Source organism: Aulonocara sp. 'chitande type north' Nkhata Bay, linkage group LG5 (genome assembly GCF_057382095.1).
Source record: "Aulonocara sp. 'chitande type north' Nkhata Bay isolate Kocher_YH1m ecotype deep benthic linkage group LG5, A_spYH_male_GT1.1, whole genome shotgun sequence".
Taxonomy (NCBI): Eukaryota; Metazoa; Chordata; class Actinopteri; order Cichliformes; family Cichlidae; genus Aulonocara; species Aulonocara sp. 'chitande type north' Nkhata Bay.
This window is the reverse complement of record NC_141348.1, coordinates 31,490,328-31,504,404: the sequence shown is the minus strand read 5'-3', so window position 1 is coordinate 31,504,404 and position 14,077 is coordinate 31,490,328. Positions and strand designations below refer to the sequence as shown.

Here is a 14,077-nt window from a genome sequence, read left to right as displayed (position 1 = left end):
TAACATAGCTGGACTGGCCATCGGGCATACCGGGCATATCCCCAGTGACTTATTTTTTTATTTTTTTTGTAATGGCATGAACAATGAAAGGTGGTGGATTGGCCAGATGCAGGTCGATGTGTAGAAATAACTCCGTTGTTTGGTGGTGGCTATGACGGGGCTTCCACAGAGGCAACAGGTGGATGAGGGAAGGGGAGGCAGGAGGAGAGACCCGAAGCAGCCACCAGTCCGAGTGTCAGGTGAACTGAACTTCAGGTAAGAAGTTATGACCTGCAGTCTATCTGGGTCAGATATAAACCAAGTTTAGGTGGAGTTTATTTTCATGTTGCTGACTTTTTACTGTCAGTTGCAATAACTCATACTGCGTTCTAGCCAGTTTGACGGAGTTTTTATACAGCTGGGTGGGTGCTATGATGTTACTGATAGTGAACTTTATTTTATTCATAAGGTTAGTAGAGTTGCCAACGGCTCCTTAAAAAAATGGAATGGTCCCTCATTCAGAGAAAATATTACACGTTTCGTATTGAGCTGAGAAGAGACGCAGTTTGTCCCGGACTTTAGCTAGAATGGAAAAAAGACACAAAGCTGGATTTATTCTGTCTTTATGCTGCACAGCTGCCTCTTCTCTCATTCTCTCCCCCTCCCTCTCCTGTTGCTACTTCAATCATGAAACTGATCAATGATCAGCTGATCGGCTTTTCTCTCTTGTTTATCGCCCACTTTGCGCCAGAAAGAGGAAACCAGCAGATGTTGCGCTAAACAACAGCAGCACGTTTAAGCTTGATCGGCTGTTGTTAGAATGTATTTAATATTAATTTCTAGTATCAGCTGATGTTTGCTGGAGCCACAGCTGTAAAGCTGCTGGTCATGATGTCTGTTTAGATATGTGGTGAGAGGGAAACATGAAGATGAAACCAGGAGATGTCCTTACTGAACCATCAGAGCTGAACAGGTGATGGAGAAACAGGTTTACCTTTTAGGTGACATGAATGAGTTGAAGGGAAGTTATGAACTGTTTCTGAGAGACAAATAACACCAGGATCCTTTTTTATGTAGCAGACAGCTGGTAACTGTGCAGGGGCGGGTCTAGCAAAGTTTTGCCAGGGGGCCAGGTAGGGCATTAACAGGGAAAGGTGGGCACAAAGAAATACTTTTCTTTCTTATTCTCATTTAAAATACCTAGTTTTTATTAAATAATTATCTAAATCTTACAACCAAAGTTTTTATCTGACGTAAAATGTATAGAAATCATACATATACCAACAAGACTGTACATCACTGTCACAACAGGGTTTGTTTTCAGTCAAAGTCTTTATGGCTTTACTACCTGGTGGGTCGGTCTGTAGTAAAAATGCCCAATTTTTTTGTCCCAGTCCAGCCCTGCAGGTTAATACTGGCAGTGTCACCATGCCAGCTGACTGTATTTTATCATCAGCCAGTGTTGTTCTTTATCAATATTACCAAAGTTTACGATAAGGCAGCATAGAAAGTATTTACTTGCTTTCAGGTTTCATTCAAATGTTAGTCTTTTCAGTTGTTTCCCCACTTTTTTCCTGTTTCAAAATCAAACACCAGTTTGTGAGAAGATTATCTTCTTTTTTTAACAGGCAGATAAAGTTTTGCATTGGCATTGGCTAATTTGTCAATTGTTTGTTACAAATGTTCGTATTTTAATTTTCAAAAATGTTTTTGCCCAAAACATATGTGCACTATATGTCAGTAAAAATACTATGCAAATATTGCTGTCCTTGACTGCTGAGTAAACACTGACAAAGCACTGATTGTATCTCTTGTACTTTATCAACGCAGTATCTAAAAACTTTGCACCGTAGTGGTTAAAATCTCATTCTAATAAGAGTTAAAAGTGCATTTGGTTATTAGGTTTATAGGATTATTGAATTATGGTTAAGGGTTGGTAGAATTTTTTTTTTAAAACATTATCTGCCAATTAAATCTGCCACCCTTCTCCAAATCTGTGCCCCTACCTGGCCCCCCCAACAAAAATTTTCTAGACACGCCACTGCCTGGATGTTCACTAGTGTCAGTGTGGTGGGTCTGTGTCTCCAGAAGTCAATTCAATTCAATTTTATTTATATAGCGCGAAATCACAACAACAGTCGCCTCAAGTCACCACCAACTTCTTGGTTTTCCTGGCAGTGATCAGCAGGTGGTTCTGCTGGCACCAGTACACAATGTCCAGAGTCCACTGAGTCGTCCACACCTGTGATGAGGCCGACTAGTTGTCAGAGAACATCTGTAGGTTGATCTGGAGTTGATGGAGAAGTCTGCAGTGCAGAGGGTGAAGAGGAACAATGCCAGCACAATTCCCTCTGGGGCCCCCATGCTGCAGACCAGCGTATCAGAGACACAGCCCTGTGTCCTCACATACTGTGGGCGTCCTGTCAGGTAGTCCAGTATAGAATAGAATAGAATGCCTTTATTGTCACTATACAGTTGTACAATGAGATACAGAGCATCTCCTACTCAGTGTAAACATGCTAGGGTGTGTGTGTGTGTGTGTGTGTGTGTGTGTGTGTGTGTGTGGGGGGGGGGGGGGGGGGTACAGTTCTGCAGTGCTATGTACATATGGACAGTATTAAGTAATATGTAATAAATAGTGTTATGTATATACAGTTGAGTTATTGCAAATGGAATTGGTATAAATAGTGTTATGTATATACAGTTGAGTTATTGCACATAGAATTGGTATTGCACAGTGATGGTCCATAGAGGAAGTGGGAAGTGGGGGGCTGTGTTATCTGTGCATGTGTGAGTTCAGGGTGGTTATCGCTTTGGGGAAGAAACTGTTTTTGAGTCTGTGGGTTCTTGTGTTGATGCACCTGTAGCGCTTCCCTGAGGGAAGCAGGCTGAACATGTTGAAGCCAGGGTGGGAGCTGTCCTTGATAATGTTTGCTGCTCTGATGAGGCAGCGGGAGGAATAGATGTCCATCAGGGAGGGGAGAGGGCAGCCGATGATCTTCTGTGCTGTCTTGACCACACTCTGAAGCCTCACTCTATCCGCCTTGGTGCAGCTGCCGTACCATACCGTGATGCAGTAGGTTAGCAGGCTCTCAATGGAGGAGCGGTAGAAGGTCAGCAGCAGGTTGGAGTTCAGCTTGTACTTCCTGAGGACTCTCAGGAAGTGCAGCCGCTGTTGGGCCTTCTTGATGACCGCTGAGATGTTGTCTGTCCAGGAGATGTCAGCAGAGATGAGGACACCAAGGAACCGGAAAGTGTGGACCCTCTCCACACACTCCCCGTTGATGTAGAGGGGGGCCAAGTCGGTGCTGTGTCTCCTGAAGTCAACAATGAGCTCTTTAGTTTTCTTAGTGTTCAGTGCCAGGTTGTTTTCTGAACACCATGCTGCCAGCTTCAGGACTTCCTCTCTGTACTCTGCCTCGTCTCCCTTCGAGATGAGTCCGACTACCGTGGTGTCATCAGCAAACTTGATAACGAGAGTGTTGTTGTGGGTCGAACTGCAGTCGTGGGTGTAGAGAGAATACAAGAGGGGGCTCAGCACACAGCCCTGTGGGGAGCCGGTGCTCAGTGTGCGAGTGGAGGAGAGATGAGGGACATGTATCCCTCTGGGACATGTGGTGGTCCACTCCAGATAGCTCCAGCTTGTCCCTCAGAAGTCGTGGCTGGATGCTGTTGAAAGCACTGGAGAAATCAAAAAACATGATCAGAGCTCGGTGCAGGAGGTACATGATGGCGTCTTCCACCCCGATGCAAACTGCAGCGGATCCAATGAAGACCTCACCAGGGAGGCGCAGATGGTTTAGAACTAACCTCTCCAGGGTCTTCATCAGATGTGATGTCAGGGCTACTGGTATGTAGAGTATTAACCTTGGAGAAGGGTGCACTCTCTGAAGACCTTTTTGTTTTTTTCTATGTATAAAGAAGTCAGTTTAGTTTAGGTTGCACTATTATACCATAGTATAAACCTGGCATATTAAGTAGTACTTGAAGATGATGCAGTTAGGGGTGTAAAATTCAGGTCCTCAATGAACTTTTCATCATCATAAGATTTTGATCTACATAAGGGGAAAAATTGGCACAAACAAATCAATCATTATTTGTGATACAGGGATGTTGGAATTATGTTTCAAAACATAGTCACAAATTGCTCCAGAATTACTGCTAGTAGAGCTAATCATATCACTTCCAGAAGGATAAAAGCATTTATTGCAAAACACGTTGGCTTGCAAATTCTCAAGCTTTAACAGAAACATTCTTTTGGCAGCCAAAAAGACTAAGAAAACACAATTTTTCTGTTATTTTTTTTTAATGATAGCTGTGCGGTCTTGTTTTTTTTTAACCAACCAGCAAAAGGCACACAGCATGTGAATCAATTCTCTAGCTTATCAACAGGCATGCCAACAGAGAGGCGCTAGTGTCCGTTTTTTAAGTCTAAAGGGAATGATATGAGTCCTCATAATTCAGCATCTGACTGGCTTAAATGTGACTACAAAAAAACAGAAAAGTTATAAATGTGGATGTCTCTATGTAAGATTGATCCTAAACACACTTGTCTATCCAACCAGGAATGGCTCAGAAAAAAGAAGTCAACTGTTACGGACTGGCCAGTGGGGGAAAAAACCCAGATTTGAATCCAGTTGAAATACTCGAGGCCTTGTAATAGGTAACGCATGCAAGAAAACCTCAAAAATCTTGCAGCTGAAGGAATTTTTAGCTTTTTGTCTCAGTCTCAGTCGAGGTCAGAAGCCTGTGTTTGTGAAGCTGTCTGTTATTTTTCATTAGTGGATTGTTTTTGGTACTGTTATCTGACACAGTAGTTAAAGGAAAAAGAATTACAATATATACTTAAAAAAAAAATATTGGCCTTAAAGCAATGAAAGAAAGAAAGAAACCCTAAGAAGAACTCTTTACACTCTTAGGTTCTATCCTAATGCTTCTCTTTTTATTGTTACTATTATTTTCATTATTATTATCGATGTAGCTGCAAGCTAATGATTTAAACAGTTGTGTTGTTCATGAAATCTGCTTTATTGTTGTTCAGGGAAAGCAGAAAACGTCTGTTGTAAAATACTGTTAGGAAACGCTTCAGTGGGTGTGAATGAAGCCAGTTAGTACAATGACATTTTGAACTAGTTTTGCATCATGTCAGGTTTTTTATTAACATTAACATCAATACCCAGTGAAATTATTTGTTCTTTGAATTAATTTTGTAAGTACCAGACAAATAAACAGTGTAAAAATAAATGTAAATGAAAAGATGCTATATTTGCCAATTTCAAAAAGCTGTTAAAATATTGTATTTCAGTTCAACACAATATCTCCACTACATCCATCTGTTTGGTAAAGTTTCAAGGTCTGTGGGGTTTCAGAAGTGTCACGGTTTGGCATGGCAAACCGTGGGGGGTGGGGGGAAGGAGGACCCAGGCGCGGTGCTCTATGTACAAGCAGTGCGTTTATTTACAGTGATGGAACTGATACACAACAATAATACATCCCTGTGTGCTCCCGACTTCCACTCTGTGTCTTCTCCCAGTGTTTGTGCTCATGTGTCTGCTCCCTCGTGCCAGTGCACTGTGTCTGCTGCCCTCTCGTCCAGCAATCCTTCCTGGGAGTAGTTAGCACCCTCAGTTCACTTGGTAAGCTCACACTCACAAACTGTTAGGGTCCCTGGGTCGTTGACCCAGTGTTTTGTGTTTTTTGGTTCTTTGATTTTGTTATTTCATTATATTCTAGCTTTGCTTTACGGGTTTTAGGATTATTCTTAGTTAAGGTTCTCTGGGTGGGGTTTGGTTAGAGTTTTAGTGTTCTGGTTTTCTGTCTGTGTTCCTTAGTTGCTGTCTCCCCTGTCTGCTATATTCCCACGTCCAGTCAGTGTCTGTGTCTGCCCTGGTCCCACGTCTCTGTTCCCTTTGTTATAGTGCCTGCCTGTGAGTCTGTGTTATGTTTTAGCTACAAGTTCAGGATTTATATTTTGAGAGACATATTTCAATATTTTGGCACATATAAAAGCTTTTATAGTTGTTATCTACATTACAGCTGAAGACATAAAGAACCCAGAGAGACTCTTGAGATGGTTGCACAATAACCACATGGCTTAAAAGGACAGGCCAAGAACAAAATAATATTTTCCTTTAAACTTGGTTGGTATAAATGTTCACTGAGGAAGTACCAATGCTGAGGACTGTAACCTGTTCAAATCAAGAGACACATTTTTGTTCCCTAAATAAAGGGATAGATGTGAGTTATATCTTTGTTAGATGCAGGGGCGATTCTAGAATCAGAGCTTTGGGGGTGCTGAGCACCCAGAGAGCTGCCCAGCCAGGCAAGATAAACCTGTCTCTGTCAGTCCCTGCATCCTTAAATGTTGTCCCGAGTTCTCTCTGACTGTCACTTTGGTGCATTTAAACCCCTGTTCCTCCCTGTCCTCATCGTCTGTTGTCTTCATTATCAGTCATCATAATTTTACCATCTCTGTGCAAGTCTGCAAATTTCTTTATTAAATCATAAGATTCTTAAATTCATCAAGTCTCTCTGTGCCTGGGTCCTCGTCACAAAACATGGCATCACTGTTTTGTACATTTTCACACAATTTAATCCCCACATTTGTGAAAGAAAAGCAAAACACTTTTTTGAAAAGTCTGTAACAAAACCATCAAATCTGATAAAGGTTATTTAAATGCTGCTAAAGAAGAATGGATTGGAATAAAAAATAAATACATATCCTAACCTTAATTACTGGGGGAGAATAATGAGTGATGCTCATAGTGAGTAAAAAGTAAACTGAGTGCATTTTTTGGACAGAGATTCACTTTTAATATGTATGTATAATATAATACAGATACATAAAAAACACTCCCAAAACAGAATAAATTGTTACAAATAAATTACATAATATTAATAAAAACTATAAAATTGGAGGCAACTTTGGCTGTGGTAGAATGTATACAATGTATGCAGATACTAATTTTACTAATTTAATAATAATAATTTTGTGTTGTAAGATTTATGACTTTCATACTTTCATAGTGGTACTTAGGAGAGCTTGACACTGTAAAAAGTTTGAGAAACACTGATAAGCGTATGTGTGCTTTTGGAAAACATTTAAAGCTGCTGTACAAAACCTTTGAAACAAGTTAGCTTAAAACATTTTTAGAATATAAACAGAGCATCTGCTTCTCTTTACAGCTCCTCACTCCACCAGGGCTGTTTGGCACTTTCTGATAGTGTGCAAATGTGATGTACGTACTGCAGCAGTCATACAGACAACTGGACGGTCCAAAAGTTGGCCTACCTATTACTAGCTGAGGTTTTAGTAGAGTTGTGGCTGAACCACATAAAAATATATCATTAATTTTAATCTCCCCAATCAATGATAATGTTATGTTGGAATGTCGTTAAAGAGGGTCAAAAATGTTTCAACCCAGTTTGTTTTACAGATTTTGTATAGCAGCTTTAATATAGGGAGAACACAACTTCCAGATTGTGTTGAGTAAAATCAGGTTTTTTCTCTTTGTCAGTTTAACAGGTTCTGTTGTGCCTGTCACTGTTCCCTCTCTGTTTTCTTACCTGGTTCTTCCTGACCTTGTACTTTCTCCTCACGTTCCCCTCTTTCCTCTCTCCCTCTTCGGACTGACAATCATACACAAATAGATTGTATTCAATTAGATGAAAAATTAAATTAATATGAAAAAATACTATTAAGATCACTAATAAAAAAGTCCACTCTCAGTGTACTTTCAACCAAAAGGCAAATAACCAAACCACATGAACATCTAATAAAAGATAAATATTGAAACACTGATCCAACATTATCCTTGATTAACGGATCATTTGATTTTACAATTTTACCTGAATGTGGCTCCTTATTTTGAAAAAACTTCCTCATATCCATTATGAACCTGGCTGTCTCTCTGTGTACACACACACACACACACACACACACACACACACACACAACAGGAGTTATAAGGTTAATGGGCATCCAGTCAGTTAGCTAGTTAGTATCCATTTCAAACAGGACAGTGGTAACAACAGCAGGCTACGGATAATTTAAAGTTTTAGATTTTTAAATAGGCTGTATACATTTCAATGTTAGCAACAGGACGGTGAAATGTCGCTGAATTTACTACAGAGCAAGACGGATTGAAGGGTAGCAAACATCGTCGGAAAACACGTTTTCAACACTGCAGGTTACCTGGTGTAATGTTTTTCAGCTAAAAAGAAACATGGTCTGACTCCTACCTAACTATATAAAGAGTAACTGAAGGTTAAATGCAGCTAATATGTCCTGTTTTAAGCCAGGTACTTAGACCTCCGCTCCGCTGCGTCTCAGCCACCATCGCTCTGGCAGCAAGAGCGATAGAGCAGGGGAGAGCTGGAACAAACCATTTTGGGAGGGGGGGTTATCTATACTTTTGTTGTTAAAATGTTACGTCTCAAACAAGTACAGTACTGTATGCTTTTTATATTTTTAGTAGTGTGTCACACAACTAAAAATATTGTCAAAAAAAGTAAGAAATCTTTGGGGGTGCTTTGAATCATTTCAATCATCAAAATGGGCTAAAATCGCCCCTGGTTAGATGTCACACATAATTAAATTAAAACCTTTCAGAAAGACAACAAAAACCTTTCGGTGACAGAGCTAATCCATCAAGTAGGCACAAAGCAGAAAAGGATGAACAATGCATTTTGGATGATTCAAATTAAAGGCATGTGTGGAACGTCTCCGTTATTAAGATACTTCCTGCCATCTTACATCTTTTCTACACTTACTTAATGAGTTTTGATAGACTCCGTGGCTACATTCTGCCTGGGGAGCAGCGATATCCTTGATCTCGAATGTCTGAACCCTTCCCCTGTTCAAATATTCAAATGGACTTCCAGCCGTACAATGACAGATTCAACTTTTTTGCAAATTCACTTGGCAACCATATGACATGACTTAGCTGTAAACAGTGCAGGTTCTCACTGATAGACACATGCTCACTGCAGAGGCTGAAACCCTCAGACTATATACTCTTAACCCATACACCAAAAACACTTAAGAGACAGCTATCATGCTTTGGGTCTCCCCAGATTTCTTCATGTAATAGACAAGAGACTCACTGTGACTACTTGGGAACTTTCAATGCCTGCTTTTCTTTTTTAACAAAAAAAAAAAACCCTTAATGCTATTGTCTCTATGTCCCTTTTCATTTCAACATGAATACATAGTAACTTATTTATTGTAGAAATCACACCAACATCAATCCTATTATGGCAAAAATAATCTTTGATGTCATAAGTTAACTATCTTAAAGTCACAGACACCTTCATGTTTTCAGTGTTTACTCTCTGGAGCAGTAAAAGTGTCTGAAATACTAGTTACATGAAATATATGACATTAAAAAAAATAATACTGTCAAAGCAATGAAAGGAAAAGGAGTGGCACAAGAATAGTGGGTTGTACATCAGAAAATAGTTTATTGCTACTGTTATTGATAGACAATGATTTAAATAGCTGTATTACTGATGAAACACATAACCTTTGCTTTATAAAGATATTGATGCCTACGCCGTACAGTATGTCCTGTGCATCACACTTGAAAAACACAAGTGAATAAAAGATTTTCCCCATTTTGGATGAAAAGATTTTATTTAAATGATGTCTGGGAATAAAAATATATAAAAAGTTTTGCTTTAATTCCAACTGCTAATACCCAAAGTCAAAATACTCCATTTAAAGCTTTAGTGTTCCTTTAAAGCTTGTTTGTGCAGATGTAACACAGTAATTATACTTGTGTGTGGAGGAAATCAACCGCATGAAGATATCAAGAGGAGGTGGATCCAAACTCAAACTGCCAGATGTTCACTCCAAGTTTGAGCCAGATGCATTGTTGTAACCAGGTATACTTTGCATTCCAGGATGCAGCAGAGTACCACTGATGTGAAGCATGCACAAACTATAAAATTTTGTCCAAATAAATATGATTAATAGTAGAGATGGCACGATACCACTTTTTTATGTCCGATACCGATATCATAAATTTGGATATCTGCCGATACCGATATGAATCCGATATAGTGTTATTTAATCAACAAAACTGTTTTTTAAATATCTTGCTGCGTTTTGTATAAGTTCATACTCAAGTTTAAAACAACAAGTACACTAAAGCTATTCTGTTATACCTGTATGCAAAAAAATATATTTCATAGTTCAGCAATACTGATCAATCTAATAAACTTAAACCTACACCATCCTCCCTATTCTGGTATTTTAAAGAGTACTTAGCATAAATATTAAGCAACCTAACTAATAGGGTTCCAACTCCCAGCAACAACAAAAATAAATAAATAAAAAATAGGGAACCACCCCTCACGCTCCACCTCATGATGCTTAATCAACGTAATCAACCTTAATTTGATGCAGTGTGAAAAAAAATGCACAGAAATCAATTATTTTTCAAGAAATATTAAATAGATTCAACATCTTTCTTCAACAAAATTGCAGACTGCACAGATGGTACCTTCCCAAAGGAAAAAGTACTATAGCTTACTAGGGTATATATATTAGACTTAATAGTTACTATATACAGTAATTGACTTCTATTCATTTTACATCAAATTAAAACTTTGGGTGTCAGATAATTATTTATTAAAAGCTAGACATTTTAAATGAGAATAAGAAAGAAAAGTATGTCTTTGTGCCCCCTTTTCCCTGTTAATGCCCTATCGGCCCCCCTGGCTAAACTTTGCTAGATCCGCCCCTGCACAGTTACCAGCGTCAGCTACGTAGAAAAAGATCCTGGAGTAGAAAGTAATATTAAATACATTCTAACAATAGCTGATCAAGCTTAAACGTGCTGCTGTTGTTCAGCCGCTGGTTTCCTCTTTCTGGTGCAAAGTGGGCCAAAAGCAAACTAGAGACACGGACTCGCGACAGAAAAGCCGATCAGCTGATCGTTAAGCAGTTTCATGATTGAAGTAGCAGCAAGAAGAGGCAGTCGCTCCATATATCGTTTGTTAAGCTTAACGCAGGAATGCTTTACAAACATTCAGAGATGGACTTACACACTTGCTTTACTTCTCTCGGGATAACTTTGTCGGAGATGAAATGCCGGGTTGCTAGCGAAGCTCCAAATGCTATCCAGACCACCGACAGGTCCCGCATGCCACAGCCGCTCTATCACGTGATGCATACTGCTCCGACGTGCTAACGTTCTGAGGTGAGTTACGGCGTGTTGCAAGTTTTGTGAGGTGCTTTCGTGATATTTAATGGATCGGATTACATTTTTTATTTTTCTCCGATATCCGATCCAGTAATTTAGGTCAGTATCGGACCGATACCGATACGTAATATCAGATCGGTCCATCTCTAATTAATAGATGTAAATTCTCCACATTATTCACTAGTGCAGAAAACGGTAGCTTCTTGCTGTAATAACTTTGGTTGCTCGTAAAGCACAAAAACCTGGCCAATAAAAGCACTCAGTATTCTTTCGTGGTTTGTAGAGAAGTAGTTTTCTATGTGTGCAAAGAAACCAAACTTATCATCTGATTCAGACTATAGAAAACAAACTCTAGCTGTGGAAATGCATTAGATTCAAGTATATTACAAAACTACAACAACTACTTTAATTATTCTGGGGAAAAAACAAAATCAAAACGGGTGTTTCAGCACATTCAGGCTCAAAAGCTGCATAATGATTTGCTATAATTTGTAAGTTAACCAGTGGGTTTCATATAGGTAAAATGAGCTCTCTAATCTGGTGCAAGCATATAACTGGTGCTTGTATCTGAAGTGTTATCCAGTCAGCAGTCAACATTCTCATTTCTAAGATGCTTTAGATTGAACTGTTTAATGTACTGTTTTGTTTTTCTTTGCCTGTCCCATTTGGTTCTTTAGCCTCAGAATTGTTGTCTGAAGACCAACAAGGATACCCAATGGATTTATTTTGCCGAATGGATCATCGTGGCATTGCCGTAATGGTCCATTTGATCGACCTTTGTTTTTATTATTTATTTTATTTTATTTTCAGTTGTTACAGACAGGACAGACATGAGTGAGGGATAGGAAAGGGAGAAAGAAAGAGGAAGGAAAAGAAAAACAGAAGGGGAGAGGGACAGTGAGAAAGGGAAAAAAAATCTCCTGGATCACCTGTTGAGAGAGAAAGAAGAGAAAACAAGCAAAAAAAACCAAAGCAACATACTAAACACAACACCATCGCATCTAATCTAGCTAAGTGTAAACAGCAGTAAATACTAAATATTCAATGTTGTTGTGCAGCACGCAGGACAGACAGCGCACAATGTGCTTTGAAGTAGCAGCCAAGAAAGGTGTAATTTAAGTCTACGAACAGTGAACACCCGTGTGCACACCTGTGTGGATCAGCTCGCTTGTATTCAAATGGTTTCCACATGTAATGGTCTGCAAGAGGATGTAGAGAGCCATAGCCCTGTCCCCTAGGGCATGAAGCAGGCATGGAGGAGATCCAGGCCCCAGACATCCAGAGGCCCCAGAGTGCGAGAGCCCAAGGAGGACCACCGGAGGGGCATCCGTGCCACCCTCATGGGAAGGGCTGAGGATCCCCAGACGAGGCGTCACCTAGTAGCCACCGAGCAGAAGCTAGAGGGGGCTGCACCAGCGTACCCGCCGGCTCTGCCGGCAGCCAGCTGTGCCAGAGTGAACCGAGCCGCAGGCCCAGAGGCCGAAGGCCTGAGGGCCCCCCGCACCCCGGAGGAGGCCTGACCGAGCAACAGGCGCCAGGCCCCGCCAAGTAGCCACCGGGAGTGAGCTGGTACATACCTGAGCGCCCAGCCCCGGACACCAAGAACCACCAATGCACCGACCCCTGAGGGCATCAGTCACCGGCAGGGAGTGTGGTGAGGGGAGATAGGCCTCCACACTTTGGAGGGCCTGGGAGTTCCCAGAGAGGTGGAGTCTAAGACCCGACCTGACATATAGACACAGACAAACAGGCACACACAGACACAAACATGCATTCCCACCCTCATGCACACATATACAAACACTCAGCACTCACCCAACGTAAGGATTGACATAAATTGACATGTACACACAATCACACTCCCCAAACATACAGCGCCTCTTCTTTCTCAGGAGACTGAAAAGATTCGGCATGAGCCCCCGCATCCTCAGGACCTTCTATCACTGTGCCATTGAGAGCATCCTCACTGGATGCATCACCACCTGGTATGGCAACAGCACCGCCTACAACCGCAAAGCTCTCCAGCAAGTAGTGCGGTGCTCTGAACGGATAATTGGAGGTGAGCTTCCCTCCCTCCAAGACATCTACAGGAAGCGGTGCCAGAGGAAAGTGGGGAGGATCATCAAGGACTCCAGTCACCCCAGCCATAAACTGTTCAGACTACTTCCCATCAGGAAGGAGGTTCTGCAGCATCCGGTCCCGAACCAGCAGACTGAGAGACAGCTTCTTCCACCAGGCCATCAGACTGCTGAACATGTCATAGACACCTCAGCTTCACTACTGGAACTTCAACATTATGCACTCCATACTGTACAGTAATGCCACTGTTTTGCACATGTCTCAACTCTGTATATTTTTATATTTTTTATTTTATTGTTTACTCTATTTAATTTGTAAAATATGTATATACACACACACACGTAGAAAAATATTTAGTATACACATCCAGAAATGCATATACTATTATATATTGTACATATATTTATTAGTTTCAGATGTAGCCATTCTTGTATTTTGCTTGTTTACATTATTGTATTTTGCACAACTCTGTTGCTTGTGAAGCTCGCACACAAGAATTTCACTCACATGTACTGTACCAATGTACCTGCACATGTGATGTGACAATAAAAGTGATTTGATTTGATTTGATTTGATTTACTCTATACCCCAGGTCCAGGTACCCTCGCCCCCAGAGGGGGAAACAGCACCCAGACCCAAGAGATGTTACCCTTCGCCCCGGAGTGGAGGCAAGCAGACCGTCCCAGGCTCCGCAGCAGCAGGGAGGCCAATCGGACAGCCAACATCTCCTGTTTCATGTACTTTTGAACAAAGCTGAACTTTTATGATGCTCAATTCTGAAAATTTTTAAATATAAACCCAATTTCAAAAAA

General features: G+C 40.7%; 1 long non-coding RNA gene across 1 annotated transcript; it reads right to left on the bottom strand.

Annotated features, from left to right (window-relative positions):
* Positions 1-3,789: 3,789 nt before the first annotated feature.
* LOC147331006 (uncharacterized) lies at positions 3,790-8,296 on the bottom strand. Its single transcript, XR_015129139.1, has 3 exons — positions 7,828-8,296; positions 7,546-7,608; positions 3,790-3,888 (listed from the first exon to the last, which is right to left on the bottom strand). It is a non-coding gene; the product is annotated as an uncharacterized LOC147331006 (long non-coding RNA).
* Between the last annotated feature and the right edge of the window lie 5,781 nt (positions 8,297-14,077).